This window comes from Neoarius graeffei, chromosome 2 (genome assembly GCF_027579695.1).
Source record: "Neoarius graeffei isolate fNeoGra1 chromosome 2, fNeoGra1.pri, whole genome shotgun sequence".
In the NCBI taxonomy this organism is placed as follows: domain Eukaryota; kingdom Metazoa; phylum Chordata; class Actinopteri; order Siluriformes; family Ariidae; genus Neoarius; species Neoarius graeffei.
In genome coordinates this window covers 22,683,497-22,688,713 of record NC_083570.1, presented here as the reverse complement: position 1 = coordinate 22,688,713, position 5,217 = coordinate 22,683,497, and the positions used below count along the sequence as shown (strand labels likewise).

General features: G+C 41.2%; 1 long non-coding RNA gene across 2 annotated transcripts; it reads right to left on the bottom strand.

Moving 5' to 3' along the window:
* Positions 1-800: 800 nt before the first annotated feature.
* Positions 801-4,136, bottom strand: LOC132872327 (uncharacterized). 2 transcript variants are annotated; one of them, XR_009651426.1, is made up of 4 exons: positions 3,990-4,136; positions 2,330-2,398; positions 1,533-2,049; positions 801-1,424 (listed from the first exon to the last, which is right to left on the bottom strand). It is a non-coding gene; the product is annotated as an uncharacterized LOC132872327 (long non-coding RNA). The 2 variants fall into 2 exon arrangements; XR_009651425.1 differs by having other exon boundaries at positions 1,537-2,049.
* Between the last annotated feature and the right edge of the window lie 1,081 nt (positions 4,137-5,217).

Here is a 5,217-nt window from a genome sequence, read left to right as displayed (position 1 = left end):
AACCACTGCTTGGATGATCAAACTAACAACTTAATTTACAATGCAGTGTCGTTTTACTTCAATATTTCATAGGTTATCTTTATTGTCACTGAAAATGAGACCCGTAATGAATGTAACTTTGGTCTGCAAAGAGCTCAGTGAATTTGTAGGTCTACTGTACAGCTAATGCACCAGCTAGGTTTAAAGGAAGCTCTCGACCCCAGAGGGTTAAAATACGATGGAAAAAAACACTTTGTCAGGGTCCAAAATCTGGAGTAGTCTCCCATGTAACAATTTTACGTAGTAACTACGTACTTAAAACGTAGTGGTTTGGTAGATGTTACGTAGTGTTTTTACGTAGTTACTACGTAAAATTCTGGAACCAGCAACGTTTTTACTACTTAGTAAAGTTACATAGAGAAATTACGTACCCACCACCTTCCCACTACCCTATGCGGACTTTCACACTCATATGGGCACATTCTCATCACCTTACATTTTCACATCCTTTCTACTACCTTACAAAACCAGAGTAATATTATGTAGAAAACATGGAAGAATCAACAATATTTTGCATAGTTGGTGAATTTATTTCAACAACAAAAAAATAGCTGCATCAGCCAGGCTAGGTCAGAAATGTGAACAAATAAATAAATTTTATATAACTACAACACATGACCTGTTATATAACTACAACACATGACTTGTTATGATTGTCAAGTGTACGAGTACACACAGTTTTATATATATGACAATCATAACAGGTCATGTGTTGTAGTTTCACAGGATGAAATAGAAGATTAATACATGCATTACCTGAATCAAATGTAATCATGAATATGCAAAGGAACTTAAAGGTATTGTTCTGCACTTTTATGATGGCCGCTGGTCAGATATTACATTACACTAAAATGACATAAAAACCTACAGAGACTGACTGCAATATTTACACACATGCCAACCATTATTTTTGTTCTGGCTCTAGAAAATATTTAATGGTGAACCAGTATTCAATAATAGAAAAATCTAGTAGTGAAAGAGCTAAAGCCTAGGTCACAACCGGACGTACGATTTTTTGGCCGTGCGATTTTTGGCGTTTCCCAAATCGCTGCATTTTTTTTGTTCGTGGAGAAAGACGCACATTGGCCGTAAGTGTCTTGCAACCTGAAAAAAACGTAAGCACCCGTAGAGTTTGTTTGACATGACAAAGAACCTCTGCGGCCGGTCTGCGCCTCGAAAATCAGCATGTCACACGCACGCCCTCCGTGCGTTTCACGCGCGCCTTCTGCGCGTTTCTTGTGTTTTTTGCACATAGACCGGCCGTAGGAGCACGTACGGCCAGTTGTGACTGAGGCATAACAGCTGTCTCTGGTTTCCGAATCAGATGAATCGTGGGTTAGTACAGTAGTTGTCTCCTTAGTTGTTGCAGCCACAGCAGTGCGAGCCTGCAAATATAATTATAATTAATGATAAATTGGGAAATCCTTGCTCACCATTATATGGTCAGATTAAGTAATGTATGTACACATAAAATATTTGCAAGAGGTAAGTACCTACAGATAATTCTGCACAATTTCATCTAGGCACATCAGAACCTCTCTCTGATTCTTCTTCTTCTTTTGGCTGCTCCCGATTAGGGGTCGCCACAGTGGATCTTTCGTCTCCATTGCTCCCTGTCTTCCGCATCCTTCTCTACCACACCTGCCACTTTCATGTCCTCTCTCACCACATCCATGTATCTCCTCTTTGGCCTTCCTCGTTTTCGTTTGCCTGGCAGCTCCATCCTCAACATTCTCCTTCCAACATGATCAGCATCTCTTCTCAGGATGTGCCCATACCATCTCAGTCTCATCTCTCTTAGCTTAATTCCCAAGCTCTCCACATGTGCTGTCTCTCTGATGTGCTCGTTCCTTATCCTGTCCAACCTCGTCACTCCTGTCGCAAACCTTAACATCCTCAACTCTGCCACCTCCAACTTTGCCTCCTGTCTCTTCGTTAAGGGTACGGTCTCCGATCCATACATCACAGCTGGTCTCACTACTGTCTTAATCAGAATCTTTCTCTGATAATCTATAAAAACACATAAAAAGGAAATGGTTAGTGTAATGGGCCACATAAAAACAAGTGAGCATTATGCATTTATGAATTAAAGACATAAATTTAAAAAATGGTTGGATTTTATGATAAAATATCACACATCAACAAGTAATATTATTAGTACTGGATGTCACTACACAGATATTCAGACTGACAGATCACAAATGTAAGTCATTTATTTAAGTAGTGTTTCTATCTTTTCATAAGATGTGTATGCTAGCATGTCTCTTTTGTAAGTAAGAATAGAACTCACTGTCTGATCTGGTGTTTTGCCGTGGATCTGTACTCCTCGGCCTGAACAGCTCTTCAAGGTCCTCTGTATCTGAGACAAATTTGCAAAGCAATTAATATCTTGCAGAACGAATGGAATTAATTAAGTTAATGGTAAGATTTTACTGTTTGTTTTTAATGAACGTAATATGCAAACCTTGGAGATAAATGATATTCCCAAGAGATAAAAAGAAATTCCACCCAAGTGAATTTTTCTATAGATTGCATAATAAATGCATGCAACAGTAAAACAAACTGAAATAGTGTGGAACAGCTTTATGAAACATTCCAAATACCCCAATAAGTAGTTGTAGAACTTTGAGCGGGTGGGTGGAGCACAGAAGTACAGCAGGCCAGAACTGAGTTTCCAAAACTTTATTTTTGCACTTTTCAGTGACTTTACACTCTCCCAGCCACAAATTTTGTTTTCAATTTTTATTAATGATCTGCCTCAAATATGCTCTGATAGTCAAATTCATTTATATGCCGATGACACTGTATGGTACTCTTCCGGTGCCAGTATTTCTCAAATTCAGCATTCTCTCCAATCAGACTTCAACAAAGTGCAACAGTGGTTTCTTTCAAATAAGCTTCTCCTGAATAAGGAAAAATCGTACAGTATGCTTTTTTGTACTCGACCTGGCTCTCTGTCATTGACTAATTGGTCAATCACTCTTCTTGATGGAACATTACTTGAAAGAGTGTTGGAGTTTAAATACTTAGGTGTCTGGCTTGACTCTCAGCTATGCTTCAAACCCCATATTAATGCAATCTCCAAAAAAATAACCGGTTGTTTAAAATCTCTTTATCGTTCAGTAGACTGCTTTTCACAAGAAGTCCGGAAAAGAATTGTAACCCAGTTAATTCTTCCAATATTTGATTATGCGGATGTTGTCTATGGCAACACCTTTGAAACACATCTTCGCCCTCTCAATGTACTATATAACAGTCTTTATAGATTTGTACTTAGATGTCCGTATAGGACACATCACTGTGTGATGTATGAAAATTTGGACTGGCCAGCTCCCAAGACCAGAAGGCAGCTCCAATGGTCAACCCTAATTTTCAAATGTATTCACTTAAAGGCTCCTCCTTACTTGAAACAGTTATTAACTCCTCTAAGCTCTCATTACAGTTTACGGCACATTGACCACTTGTTTCTAGTTACATCTAGAATTCGCAAAGAAATTGGTCGTCGTGCATTTAAGTTTAAAAGCACCATCAGACTGGAACAGTCTTCCTTCAATACTCAGGTCCATTTCTTCCTTTCATATTTTCAGATCATCTCTAATCACTCATTTTCAAACATCCTGCTCCTGTTTCTGAATGTTTTTTGTTTGTTTGTTTTTCCTCTCTTTCTTGGATTAGTTGTGCTGATACTGTATGATACCGTATATAAATGACATTATTGTAGTATGCTGGGTGGGGGTAGTGGGGTAGTTTGGAGAGCAACGTTGGTAAGTGTGTGAGTGTGTTTATGTGTATATGTCTATTGTGTATATGTTTAGTGTGTGTATTCAAGTCCTGTTTTTCTTTTGTTGTATTGTCATTAGGGCCCCCTTGAAAATGAGATGCCACATCTCAAGGGGTTATCCTCAAAATAAATAAATTAAAAAAAATAAAATAAACATGCATGCACGCACACACACAAGTCGTCTGGTTGGGGAGAGAGCTCCCTTCCTCTGCTCACTCTCTCCTTTTATAGGGCGCGGTCACTGGGGAAGACACACAAATGCAGGTTAGCTGACAGCAGGTGCAGTGATTCTGCCACTTACCTTCCCTGACTCCGCCCTCCGTTCACAGACCGACGGTTGACCACGCCCCCACTGCCACATACCCCCACCACCCGACTCAGGCCGGGCAGCTGTCCGGCCTGCAGCCAACCCCCCCCCCTTGATGGGAGAGGAAGTCCGCCACGACCATCTGCGCCCCCGGCCTGTGGACCACCTTGAAGTTAAAGGGCTGGAGTGCCAGATACCAACGGGTGATCTGCTCATTGGCATCCTTCATGCGGTGGAGCCACTGGAGGGGTGCATGGTCAGAACAGAGCGTGAAAGGGTGTCCCAGCAGGTAGTAGCGGAGGGTGAGGACCACCCACTTGATGGCCAGGCATTCCTTCTCTATCATGCTGTAGCGGCCCTCACGCACCGACAGCTTTCTGCTGATGTACAGCACTGGGCGATCCTCCCCCTCCACCCTCTGGGACAGAACAGCCCGCAGCCCTCTGTCCAACGCGTCTGACTGCAACATAAAGGGGACAGAAAAGTCAGGGGAGTGTAACAGTGGCCCCCCACACAGTGCAGCCTTTACCTCAGAGAAACACTACATTTCTCCCCTTGAAATAGAACGTGGACAATTTAGTTTTTAAATTTCACCACACATTCATATTAGGATGCATGTTTATCAGTTTATATTGTAACAGTACTAAATAACTGACCAAAGTCATCTTTTGATTGAAATCAGGAGGCAGTTAAACCTTCACAGCTTTAAACCATAGTTTTAAAAAGTGAATGAAATTCCCCATCAAGGATCCACACTAACATTCAGTAACAGGGTTATCACTGGGAGGCGGGACTCCGACACCACACGCCCATCATCCCCCACAAACAACATGGCGCCGCTGCTTTCCTGCGGTGGAGACTCAGACACTAACATTCATTAAAATACACATGTAATGATAACATTTGCATATAATATATTGTCAGACTCAATCACCTTACATTCACATAGTGACAACAATAGCAAGGGTAACATTATTACCTTGAAAGATTCTGTCGATCAAAGCTCTCCAATTATAACCAAACACCTTCCCTTCGCACCAATAAAAAAAACTGGGAGGCCGGAAGTCACTCCTTCAACGGGTTTTGAAAG